The sequence below is a fragment of the Hippocampus zosterae genome, chromosome 7 (assembly GCF_025434085.1).
Source record: "Hippocampus zosterae strain Florida chromosome 7, ASM2543408v3, whole genome shotgun sequence".
In the NCBI taxonomy this organism is placed as follows: Eukaryota; Metazoa; Chordata; class Actinopteri; order Syngnathiformes; family Syngnathidae; genus Hippocampus; species Hippocampus zosterae.
The window spans coordinates 25,906,047-25,919,623 of NC_067457.1; the positions used below are offsets into that span (position 1 = coordinate 25,906,047).

The window sequence follows — 13,577 nt, forward strand, 5'->3', positions numbered from 1 at the left end:
TTGATATTTTAGCGGCCAAGCCCTCCGATAGGCGCGCGCGTCTCGTCGATCGCTCAGCAAAAATGACGCAGACAATCACCAAAAGAGCTGAAACGAATGACTCCATCCTTCCGATGGTCAGCGGTTGACATTCTAAATGAGTCATTTGAGCTGTGAAAATCCCGAACGCATTCTCTTTGCATTGCACAGGCTGCAGGCGAAAACTCCCCAAGCTATTCGGCAGTCAATTTGCCTCTCCGACTCTGATTATGAGCAATGCTGTAGCGCTAATGTTTGATAGTGACTGTAATTTTGTCAGACGGTCCAATTTCTGCCCTCACTCGTCTCCACACACACGCACGCGGTTCAGCTTTCTATACGAGCAATTGCTACGATAAAGCATTGAGGCTATAACAGAGCTAGAAATCACTTTGCAGCCTTTATGAATGGAATATCGCAAGGAATCTAAACACCATTGCGATGCTCGGATGACAAACAAAGGGTCCCGAACGCAGCCGGTTTGAGCGAATTAAAAGTTCTCAACGGCGAAAGAAACATTTCTGATAGCATCTCCTCGGCTTTCCTTTTCTTTGGATCTCGCGTTCGTCTCCGGCAACCCGATCGGTAATTTGCCGGCGTGGTGCAGCCGTGGACTGATTGTAATAACACTTGGGTGAATAGTGCAATCAGCGCGGCGGCCTTGCGTGATTTTCCTGAGGGGGCCACTCGTTATGTCATGACAAAGAGAAAAAAAATCAAACGGCGGCAGTCGTATGAAGGCCGATTGGTATGGGATGAGGCCGTGTCGCGTCTAATGCAATGCTGCCATTCAATGCGCTGTCTTGCGTATCTTCAAATATAGAGAACACAGTGGACAGCACGCCCTCCTTTCTCACCTTTTTTCACTCACTTTGCAGCCCATGTTAAATGTCTTTTTTTTTGTATGTTTCATTTTTTGGGCCGTGCCGCGGGCCGCAAATGCCTCCCTGGGGTTTTGTAGTTTGGACACCGCCGTCTTCAGAAATTGTGCATGTCGTTTCGGTAAAAAGAGTTTGACGAAATCTTCCTTCAGCATAAGCGTGTGACTGATTATTGCGTACCTATGCACACACTCTCGTCTGAGTAGCGTGCTCAAAATGAGGTTTCACAGCCAACGGCATCACCTTCATCCAAACTGACTTACTATGGGAAGTGTGTGTGTGTGTGTGTGTGCGCGTGTATGAGTGAGCGTGAGAGAGTGTGACGTGGTGAGCATGTCATTGTGGAGCAGGGCGACCTCATTCTGTCACGGTGCCAGAACGCCTGCCTCACAAGCAAACACTGTCGCCGCGACTCACTCACGCGTGTGCAAAACACGCACACAATATACAACTCATCGTTGTGAGGAGTCGAATCCGCCGTGAGCAGACAATAGAAATAGGAGTTTGTACGTCACTTCCGCGGGGCTTTTGTGATCATCGGCCGCGCTTCCTTTTGCTGCCGTACGCGCCGATGATTTAAGAGCCGCTGCATGTCGATGGTAAAGCCATAAAGAAAGGCACGGTGCTTCCGAGCAGTCCAGTGTTCCGGGCCGTTCTCCTCCCAGCTGACCTTTTGGCCTTTTGAACGCGAAGCGGTGACTAACGTAATGGCCGCGACACCGAGACGAGAACAAAGCGCTCCGTGTATCACCTCGGGGTGTCTTCAACCTCACATCTTCGCACAGCGGAGACACTTAAGAGGCGTTTTCTGGGCTGTCGGTGCGCCTCGGGGTATGCGGTCTCAACAAGATGGCAGTTGTATATTTTCAGCGGCGTTATTAAACTTTCCAGGAGCCCTTTTGACTTGATGTCTTTTATCTCTGAGCTACACGGACGGAGGCATTTGCTGGCACCGGGTTTAGTTTGGGGTTCAGGGCCTTGCTCAAGGGTGACCTCGACAGTAGTCGGTAAGCAGACTTGCACCCCTACAGCAACTAGTTGCAGTTAATGTGTGTGTGCGTGTGTGTGTGTCTCTCTCTCTTTCCCCGTGGAACTAAGACGTGTTCTGGCAAAGAAAGAACACAGTCAGCGCCTTCAGGGTTTCCTGCACTCTGAACGTAAGCATGCACAGCAGCTCTCTACCTTGCTCTTAAACGGAACACTTGCAGTCGGAAGGCCCCGCGGCGGGGCACCGAGCGCTTGTGTCATCTTTCAACATATAGATTGTGTCGGATTTGCAGAAGCCGTGCGTGCGTAAAACATTTGGAGGCAGAATGTCGTCTGTGTGTTTTCCCGTCGGCGCTCGGGTTCTCTTTTGTCTCTTTAAGCGTGCTGTGGAAATCACACATTTGAGCCGTGTCGCCGAAATCCATCGCACCGTTGAACATGTGCGTATGCCGCCGCCCTTTTAAGTCTGTCAATCAACTTTGCCCTCAAGGACTCAACTGAAAAATGGCTGCAACAGGTGCAACAGAACGATCAGATGTCAGTAAATGCCAGTTTGACTGTTTGGTGCCTACGACCGTCTTTGTTCCTGTTCCTGCTTTATTGTTATTGTGCTCTATCACTACAGTTGAGTTAGATCGGAGGAGACTGGACTGTCTCAGAGGTGTTGTGTGTATTCCACTACAAAATAAATTCTGTCGTGGGGCGATTTGATCCTATCGCATTTCATCCCATCAAGTATTTCGGCGAGGACAGGACAAAGTCCTGTCAAATGGTTGTCTGCGATCTCCATTTAAAAGGCGCCCGAAATACCTTTGCATGTCGCTGGTGTTCCTCTTGCCTTCGCTATTTACGGGGGGGGGAAAGAAAAAAAAATCTATTTGGAGAGTAAAGTGTTTGCACAGACCATTAACTCCAGCTAATGATCATAAATTAGAGTTGCGTCGCTCCACCTGCTCAACAAATGCACGTCTCCGGCGTGTCTGTGTACAACTCGGGGTAAATCTTTCAGTCCATCCCCATTACTTTGTAGCAAAGATAATGTGTTTGTTTCAGAGAGTGGAAAGTGGAGAGGTTAATAGGCTGGAAAGTGTTAGAGATGCTTCAGACTTATTTAGACTCCCTTGTAAATGTTCATTAAAAGTAGAAGGGGTTGGGGGGGGGGGGTGAACCTGGGTAAATATTTGTACGCGGGTAGATTTATGCCGAGCCTAACAAAGGAAGAGAACGTAAATGATGGTAATCTGATCGATCTATCGCTGTCTCCGTCAGTTACGTTTAAATGTAAGGAAAAAAAAAAGAATACAAACCCATGCACCTAAATACAATCGAGACTTTAACCGGACTCATGTGTTCATCACTTGACGTTTTGTGCGCAAACCAAAGTGAATGTTGCGTAATCATCTCGGCAGTCTTCCCACTGGCTGCCTCCTTATCTCATTGAGGAACAAATATGAAGCTCGCACTCGTTTGCTACTTGACCTATTAGTCCACACCTGTGGGAGAGAAGATTATATCTTTTTTCCCTTCTCCCTTCATCGCACGCTCAATTAAACCGGGCACCCCCCCCTCCCTCCCCCCCTCCCTCCCCCCCCCCCCCCCCCTCCCGCTTTCTCAACCGCCGCGGATTACAGATGTTGGATGGAACGTGTGCTTATTGAAATGCGGCGCCGCGCTGTAAATTATTCCGACAGGCAGTTATTGCGTTGATTTAAAAGTGAACAGTAAAGGGGTGGGGGGGGGGGGGGGGTTATTACGATCGAGGCACTGCTAAGCGTGTGCGCACATAAAGCACAGGACATAAAGAGGACAGGAATCATGTACTGCTTCTCTGGAGCCCCGCCCACCTGTCGTCGGAGGTAATTCAAAATGATCAATCCTGGAGCTCCAGATGTTGTTTCTTTCAAAGTCCTACAGCAAACTTTTGGGGAACCAATTTTCAGGGTGAACTTAAAACCTTGAGCTGCGTAGGGTAAAAAGTTGCTGATGTATATTTTTGAAGCGTGCGCGCAAGAACTAGGGCGCCTCCTAGAGCACCTGCTATTTCGGTTTGTGTTTGTGGAACAGCAGACGGTGCGAAGCGACCGCTTGATCCGAAATATCCATCACGGGGGGGGGGCCGCGGTGATGAATCCGCCCTGGGTGAGTCACATTAACAACACGCCGCGTGCCTGTCACGCTGTGGCTCCGAGTTCGAGGATTGATTGGATGTCTGTCTCCCTTCTGCTCACTTGTGTATTTACCTTTGCCAGTGCGTGGCTTGAATGGCGAGATCTGACCCTGTCTTGGCCTAACGATACGCATGAGACTCTGCCCAAGAAAATAAAAGCCTTCTATAAAATGTACAATGAAGGAAACGGGTGCCGTATGGATGTAGGAGACTGCACGCGGCTCTGGAGCCGCGTGTTGCCGACCCCCGGGTTATACGTCAACAAATTGCAAGTCTGATCGTATTCCTGATTTCTTGTAATAATGCGACAGTATTTTATTTTGTAAATCTCTCGGGAATCACTCTCCCTTTGCCGTTGACTGATTTTTAGTGCAGACTCGCAGGAGACGCAAGTGGTCCTTGGGGGCAACCTTGCACCCGATGGTTGTTAGTCATGCCCGAAATCCATTATACTTCACCACTAACCCTTTTTATGGAAAGATCGGAATCCTTTCTTTTCTTTTATTCTTCGCAAGTTGTCCCTTCCTTGAAAAGGGTCCAGGCCTTCATTCCGCCGGAGCCTTTCAAATCGGATTCAGGATGACATAATTAGACTTTGGATGAGATGAGATATTTGCTGGCCCTCGGAAGTGATGCCCTAGTTAGGGGATGTGTTGCATGGGAAGTTATGGAGCGTAGAGAAGGAAGGAAGGAATGCCATCTCGCTCTGATCATGTAAAGCGCAGTTCAAGGACAGGTGTTAGGCACAGTCTTAAACACGAAATTCACACTCAACTTCACAACGTCCTTCAGAGTCTCCTTCCCTCAGGCCTCGCAGCACTCGAGCGCCTCGCACCATCACCTGCTTCTCTCATCCATCCCGGCTCGGCTTGAGTGGCAGCTCTGAAATGCTCACGCGTGAATCGCCGAGCTGCCCGGCCAGGAAAAACACAAGTCTTTGTCTCTGGCTTCGTGTCAAACTCGCATGTTCTCCAGAAACTTACCACGAGACGTTCCTTCAGAAGACACCTTTCGCAGAACGCGTTTAGTGTCCGAGCAGTCAGGAGATGAAATGATAAAAGATCAAGATATCATGAAGTTTGCATGTTCACGTTCTCTCAAAACGCGCTTTTGACACGAAATTGCCCATTGGTGTGATTGGTGGTGGTGGTTTGTCTGACTGGCCGGCGACCTACAAACACAGAGACCAGCAATGCCGCCCTACTTAGCTTGATCACCCAGTAAATAAAATTAGAATCCCAGTGCTGACTTTTTTTTTCCCCCACATTGAATCATAGCAAGCATCTCCATTTTTTTTTGTTAAGTTGAGCAAACGTGGCACATGAACGTAGCAACGGCCCTGGATTTGCAAGTGACGAGTGAAGTTTATAAAACAGACTGCGAGAGCAGCTCCAGGAGTTTGTGATCCGCGTGTATTATTGATACGCGGGCTTCTCTGATCCCAACTTCACATTCCATTCCCTTCCAAGTTCCAGAAGAATCAAGCTTGCCATCCACCAGCCATCAATGATTTTCTGTCATAACACTGCCGCTTGTCTTCCTATGAAATTTCAAGCCTGTGGAACGTGCCCGAGACTCATTGTTTATCACCTTCTGGTCTTGGCAAAAGAATGCAATTCTTTGCTTTGCACAAGGTGACCGTAAAAAAAAAAAAAATCCCTGAATACGTGGATGCAATGTCATCTCGGTACCTCGGCATCAAAGCTGTCACACCGCTGCTCGTTGTCATTCCTTTGATCTCTCTGTCCGTGCCCTCGTCGAAAATCTTGACTAGTTCCACCTCCAACTGCAGACTGCCTTCCCCCTCAAGCCACTTTGGTTGAGCTCAGGGACAAGAAGCCCAGCACTCAATGAGTCCGATAGAATTCGGTCATCCGGGAGGGGCTCCGAGTCGAGCCGCTTCTCCTCCACATCGAGAGGAGCCAGATGAGGTGGCTTGGGCATCTGATTCGGATGCCTCCTGAACGCCTCCCTGGTGAGGTGTTCCGGGCATGTCCCACCGGGAGGAGACCCCGAGGAAGAACCAGGACACGCTGGAGAGACTATGTCACCCAGCTGGCCTGGGAACGCCTCGGGATCCCCCGGGGAGAGCTGGAAGAAGTAGCTTGGGAGAGGGAAGTCTGGGCTTCCCTGCTAAAGCTGTTGCCCCCGCGACCCGGCCCCGGGTAGATGATGGATGGATGGATGAATTCCATTCTTGGGGGGGGGGGGGGTTGGACTCTTTTGAGATCACCTCCTTTCTCTTTCCGCGGCAGCAGCGTGCCTTTGTGATAGGAAGAGACGGACGGACGGTCTCCCGAAAAACAGAAAGAGGGGGCTGAAGCCCACGGGGCTGACACAAATCACCCGAGGCGCAATACCCGCGTAGACTTCTCCCTTTCTATTTTAGTCATGAATAGGTATGAGAGGAAACGGAGGAATTTCCCTTAATTAGAAACGCGAGGCATGCCGGAGTGCCATCTTTTTGTTCTTTGCCTAATGAGGCCGGCGGATCGAGAAATTCGCTTCTTACCTGCGTGCAAGTTTGGGCCAGCCTTCAGGCGTTGACCTACTAAAAGTTACCGACCGACGCGGCGTGTGGAAATGAGGCAGGAGTGGGCGGATGGCGACAGGCCCGGTCCAAGCTCTCTGCGGGGAAATGGCAAGTCCGGGAGGGAAAGTGCCAATTGCCAATGTCAAAAAGCACCTAATGACTCCCTCCAAGGAGAAGGGGGGGGGCACACATCAGCCCGCATGTGCGCTCTCGGCTGACGGCGGCTCCTTGGGGAGTTTTGAAAACCTTGGTGAATTGATCCATCTCCGGACTGGGCTGTCAAAGCGAACAAGATGTTCTGTGAAGGAATTTCATCTCTTGGACCTGATCTTGTGCACGCTCATCCTTGTATTGTTTGAGATGCGGCATTTTATCAGTGGCTCGTTACCACGGAAGGCGACTAAGCTAAGCGCCAGAAGACACTTTATTTACTTTATTAGACAGAAATGATGCATTTCAAATGTGAGAAAAGTCTGCAAATGAGCTGTTGCCACTACCTTCCGCTAGCTAATTGCCCGCACGGCTAATTGCCTGTTGAATCTCGTTATAATTAAGTATCTATCTATCTATTTAGCTTACTGTACACACGGGAGCGCATTGATGTTTTCCGACCTCCGCTGCCGTCGGTAAACAGCGGCTCATTAGCACACTCGAGGCTCGGAGTGCCGCAGCCTGGCTTGATGAACGCCCAACAGCATTTCTGTCATCGTTAATAACACCTTCTGTGGGTGCTGCGCATGAATGCGCGGCCGCGGAAGCAATGTGCGCCCCCTCGTAGTTGCAACTGGAACAACTCTTGACCTTATTGGAGCTGTGTGAGTGCACAATTTAATGAGCACACTGGGGAAGAGGGGATGGGGGGGGGGGGGGTCATATCATATCATGACACCAAGTGAGGGTGTTTTTTTTACATATCTGTCAATACGTGCAACACATTGCTGAAAAAGTTCGATTCCGGCCTTCCTGTGTGGAGTTTGCATGTTTTCGCGTGGCTTTTCTCCGGGTCGCCCGGTTTCCTCCCACATTGCAAAAACATGCACGGCAGGCTGATTGAACACTCCAAATTGTCCCAAGGTGTGGGTGTGAGCGCGGATGGCGATTGGCTGTCAACCGGTTCAGGGTGTCCGCCGCCGACTGCCCGAAGACAGCTGGGATAGGCTCCAGCGCCCCCCCCCCCCCCCTCCCGCGACGCTTTTGAGGATAATGCGGTTCGGAAAATGGATGGATGCATATTACATTAGTACTGATTTAAGAATGTATTTCCAGTCGGAGCCGTCCAAATCGTTCGCCCCCTTAACTCTCATTAAAAAGTTGACAAAGCAACGCATAAATATCACTCAGAGGTTGAGTTGGCGAGTAACTGAACCTTCAAAGTCTTTCTGCTAATGGCCTGGGAAAAGAAATTGCTGGAATGTAGATGATTTCCTTCCATCCATCTATAACGGCATAATTGAAGTATTTTGTCGTTTGTCATTTCCATATTGCACACAGTGGCAAATTGCCCAAGTGCCATAATTGCCAAGTCACTACAAAAAAAAGGCGAGAAGTAGAAGAGCAACATATTCTTCAGGATTTAATAGTGGCTTGAATCTTTACATGAGTTCATTATATTATTTACATATTAGCATAAGACTGTCTTTGCATGATCACAATATGAGTGTATACATTTTTAAATCATCCCCCCCCGCCCTCCCCCCTTTGAGGACGAGCTCATTTGCACATTGAAATGTCAACAGATTGCTTCTCTCTCTCTCTCTCCTCCCTCTGGCTCTATTTGGAAAGTCTTGAGTGTCTCCCCAAGGACAGCTACTTATTTTCTCTGAGTACGCTTTGAAAATTGACTTTAGCGTGCGAGAACAAACAAAACACACCATCGATGATGACACGAACCTCATGTGGGATTTAGTTCAATGCTAACGCCAGACGATGATGCTAGCCCATGTCACTTTTTTTAAACGTTTAATTTTGCGTGTTGCCGTCGAGTTTTACAGCCGTCATCCTTGTCGTCCGCCTTTTTTTGGGGTGTCGCGTTTTGATTGCTGCCCGGTGTGATCTCATCTTTCCGTTTTATACGGACTCCAGAGATTCCCGGTCGACGAGTGCACTCCGTGATGTTGCCGCTGGCCAATTTTGGGATGTCATTTGTTGATCCTTGAGAAACGGGCCTCGCCCCAAATCAGGACCAACGTGACGTAACCGCTAAAAAGAGTGCGGCGGGTTCATTTGATGTCAACCGATATTCTTTAGTTGACAAAGCAATTTGAATTTTGTTTGATGAGGGATCAGTATTTCATTGAGACTTGAATGTGTCGAGCAATACGTCTACAACATTGACAATAATGAAGATCCTTATCCTATCCGGTGGCCCGTGTTGCATTTGAGATTCTTTGGCGACCTTATTTGAAATACTCCTCAGCACGACGGCCATCCTACTTATTACAAAAGATGCCGAAACTAAATTTAAACCAATACTTCTGACAGCGTCCATCAAAAATGTCCTCGTCAAAGCGGATTGTGTGGGCGCACTTCAGTTGTCTTGCTTTCACTTTTGTCTTCTTTTCATCCTCACCCAATCCCCCCCTCTCCCCCCTTCGTGACGGCGAAGCGCGACACCTCACATCATAGCCGCTGAGCGTCCCTGCCGGCGACGCCCAATTATAAGACGCCGTGACAGACAGCAGAGAGGTGAGGCGCATCTTTGTCGTCTTCAATCTCCAAATTCCAAACGCATGTTCCATCTCAACACCCACGGAGCAGACGAAATGTAAAAAAGTCGCAGTCGTCTCGTAAAAGATCAAGAATTCATGCAAAGGAGGGAGGCGCGTGTTTTGTTCCGGTCCATGTTTTGACCACGCAGAGCTTTAGGGAGTTCATTATAAGACTGACGAATGATAGAAAAGCAAAGCAAAGAGGGAGTCGTCGAGACAAAAGAGCCGCGCGGCGAGATCTTCAAAAGTCTATCAAACAGCATGACCAGAGTGAAGAGGCGTGAGGACAAACATTGTCGAGCAGTGTGACGCCGAGAGAAAGAGCAAAAAAAAAACAAAAGGCGGAGTCGGGCCGCCAGAAGGACGCTTGTGAGGATAAAACGCTTTGGAAGACACGGGCACCCCGAGCGGGGGGCGGTGGGGCACGGCGTGAGAGGGCACCATCAAAGTGCGGCAGAGAGGGCGACAAGGCGGCCCATTAAAAAAAAACAACGCCCCCCTCTCCTCCCCCGCCGCGCCTCTTTGGGGCTGCTGAGGAGGCAATGATCACACCGTCGCTTGCCGATGGCCACGGGGGTCCTTACGCTTCGTCTCCCGCCATCTTTTCCGTGTCCTTCCCCGCAGGCTGCCCCCGTAATTGGCCGCCGTCATGTACGCGCGCGCGGTCTAGCCGTGCAGCTTCTCCTCAGCCTGCGCCTGCGCCTGCGCCTGCCCTTCCTCGGTGTCATTTAAAGCACAACTCGTATCTTAGATGGTGAGCAAAGAACGCAATGCAGCAACCTCTTTGGTCTTTGGATAGCATGAAAATTTTGGCGGAGAGGGTACAGATTGATTTTAGTGCATCAATCATGTTTGAGTAGAGAAGAAGAAAAAAAAACAAACTTGTAATATTTCTATCCCCAGACTAGAGGGCGCAAACTCCTGACCACATTATTCAATATTGGACAGCGCCGTAAAAAATCTTGACAAATGGGCGTGATAGATGAGCAGGGTCAATATTTCCTATTTAATCACGAGTGAGATTGTTTCCCTCGCATCTCAACAAGACTTTTCTGGCCCAATCGAGCACGGAGGCTCAGTGCGGCCTTCCAAATCCCCTCCCGTTTCTTTTTCCTTGTCGACAAACCGACATCCGGATGGAATTCCGCTCCCTCCCCCCGCTCGTCGCGGCAATCGGTCACTCCGGTTCGCCGTCGCGTCAAGATCGATACAAAGCGGCGGCTCGGGCCACCGGAGTGACCGTGTCTCGAGATAGCCCCCGAAGAGCCGAGCAAAGAGATTGGACCGAAGGGGAATTGTGCTTGAAATGTCCTTTTCCGATGGAAATTGGTCAAGCGGGATGTCGCTGAAATGAAAAGAGTCCCTTCTCATTTTCGGAGAGGTGCTTTCATAAATTGAAGCTACTTACTGTTGATGTCGATGACCAGTGGGTGCCACGTTCACGGTCTGGCCCCCCCCCCCGTTAGGTATGGAGCAAACCAAAGTGAGCCCCGAGATGGCCCCCGAGTTGCCCATCCGTGGCCGAGGATACATTTGAAGCGCTGACGTTTGTCCGGGGAGGTCGGGTGTCCTTTGAACTCACTTTGGTGCGTTGACTTTTTTTTGGGGGGGGGGGGGGCGTATTCATTCATGACACTCGAAGCTAAATAACACGTTGTCAACAACTTTGTCCTCTTTAAAAGCGCAGCGACATAAATCAGGAGCACGCTAGAGCGCTAATGTTACTTGCAACGGGACAAAGAGCGGCAAATAGGTCAGCGGCTCGTCCGCTGTAGGAAAAGCTGACGTGAAATGAGCCGTCTCCGGGGGGGGGGGGGGGGGGGGGGGTAGAGGACAGACGGGCACATTCGTGCATTTAGCATACTCTTATTTCAATCTATCAGAAATGTATATATAAAAATAAAAAATAGAAAATCTGGCTTACCTCAAGACATCCAATATGGGGCAAAGCTTCCCCCCCCCCACCCCCCGACTCACAATACCACAGCCAATTTGCAAGAATATATTGTTCATTTGCTATCTGGGATGACAAGTGCTCCTCGCATTTCATTTTGGTTTCTTTTTTTTTCCAATTTTCATTTCCTGCACCGCACCTGAGACACAGATACTCACTCACGCGTGTGTGTGTGAAATCGAGGGGGGGGGGGGGGGGTTACCATGACGTCTGACTTTCACTAAACATGTTTTGATGATTCATTTCTGCATTTGTTTAGGCAAGGAAGAAGAAGTGACCCCTCGGAAAGTGTGGCGAGATGAAACGAGACAGACGCGCAACTATTACAAGTGAGTCAAAAAAGAGGATTGTGATTCTGATTGTGTTTGCCACTTGCTGTATGATGCGTATTTGTAAAACGACTCACAATGGCTCAAATTTAAACCGCTGCTTTGGTTGAATTGGAATCATTCCTAGGAGAAGGCGCTGTGTTGTCAAAACAAGCTCCCTCGTTCCCCTCTTTCACGTTGAAACGAAGGTGCGGTGAGACATATAAAATGCCGAGTGAAAAGATTTTGTCAAGGAATAAGCGAGAGAGCAGGCTCAAGGCTGGGATTAAAAAAAAAAAAAACGCCAGTCAGCATGTTTTTGTTTTGTTTGCCTCATTGCAAACAATCTTTATTTGGTGAACATTGAAAACAAAGTTCATTTATAACAAGCCTAAAGAATCTTTATTATTATAAAGAATGTTATCAACCAAGCGCCTTTCTGAACACTCGAGGACAGCATACGTAGCCGAAATGCAGCGATGATTAAAAAAAAAACGAAAGAAGATGAGCCAAGATGAATAATATATAAATGCTTGCCGATATGAGAACGGTCTGCCTTGGAGGGCCGAGGCATTTCCTCATCCCTTTTCCTTTTCCATTCCCTCACGCAACTCAGCAGACTAATCTGCGCGTCGTGCCCACTTGACAGTAAAATGTCATAGAAGTCATTACACAGGTGCGAGTGAGACAAGGATAGAGCAAAGACGCCCGGTCCCATCCGGTTTTACAATGCACGCCAGAGTCGGAGTTCTTATGTGCTCCCTCTTCCGAGTGCCGCTCAAATCCATCTGTTAAGTCTCCCTGAAGATAGAACAAGAAAAAAAAAGCCTCACCACTTCCTGATTCTGAATTGCAATTGGCAGGCAACCAGTCCAGGGTGCACACCGCCTCAGTCCAGAGTCAACGGGGAATGGCTGCTTTTGTTGGATGAGAGGATTGACCTCGAGCCCACGTCATCTACCGTCGAGGCGCCTCGTTCAACCGGCCACCTCGGCTACCCTGGCTTCACTTCGGATGAAGAACGCCGCACAGAGCGAAAGGGTACGTACGGCGCATGGCGGCCAATCACGCTTTGGGATGGCGGTCGCTTCACCGTTGTCCGCTCTCTCCTCTTTGGTGCCTTGAACAGGAACTCAAGATGGGTGGGACCGGGCACGAAAGGACCATCAAAGAAAAGACGGGCTGGGGGTGAGCCGAGGAATGCAAACGGCGTCCCGCTTTGAAAAAAATTCACTTCCCACCACCGATCCTTGTCAGCCATGATTTATTCACGGCCGTGTCTTTTAAATGCAATTTACATGCGGAGCACATTCATTCCCGGTTAGCCCCATCCCAGCCTTGCGTGACATTTCAAAGTGCCTGATGAAATCTGGAGTGACAGCAGAACACGGAATTCAAAGGACATTGAGGGCGGGGAAAAGGCGCGGCTGTTTTTGTAGATGATTCGCAACGTGCGCCGCGCCGTCCTTTTTGTCAATCTTTGTCACGGGAACGGCTCCCCCGCAGGCCGCCGATGGGATCTCGTCTCTTCCTTAAAGAGCGGAGAGAATTTGCAAAATGAAACAAGGGGGAGCTCCCGTCCCCCGGGCCCTAATTAAAACTTTCTTTCCCCCAGCCCCCCCCCCCCCCCCCCCCCCGCATCCCCCAATAAACCACGGGGAAGAAGGAGCAAAAGCCAGCCATCGTCAGCTATAAGCCAAGTGGAAGTGGACAAGTTAGGCCGGAAGACGCGGAGAGCAAGAAAGCTATTAGCCACGCATTAGCCAGAATCATTTTAAAATGTTCAAATGACCCGTCTTTGAAACGCAGCGCTTATTTGCATGAACCCGCAGGACTTTACGTAAAGCTCAACTTGTCAAGGGGAAAGGACTTTTTCTTCTCACTCACTCCCACAAGAGATGCTGCCGTTTGTCACACATGCCAACGCTCAGCAGGTCATGAACAAGGGAAGCTAGCTTAGCTGTTGCTAAGGAAAAAAAATAACATTTCTGTCACATCGTGAGCTCACTCTCAAACTTTGC

At 49.5% G+C, this 13,577-nt stretch overlaps 1 long non-coding RNA gene across 1 annotated transcript; it reads left to right on the forward strand.

Annotated features, from left to right (window-relative positions):
* The first annotated feature begins 9,229 nt into the window (after positions 1-9,229).
* LOC127603731 (uncharacterized) lies at positions 9,230-12,451 on the forward strand. The gene is made up of 3 exons (XR_007963119.1): positions 9,230-9,271; positions 11,508-11,577; positions 12,420-12,451. It is a non-coding gene; the product is annotated as an uncharacterized LOC127603731 (long non-coding RNA).
* The last annotated feature ends 1,126 nt before the right edge of the window (positions 12,452-13,577 follow it).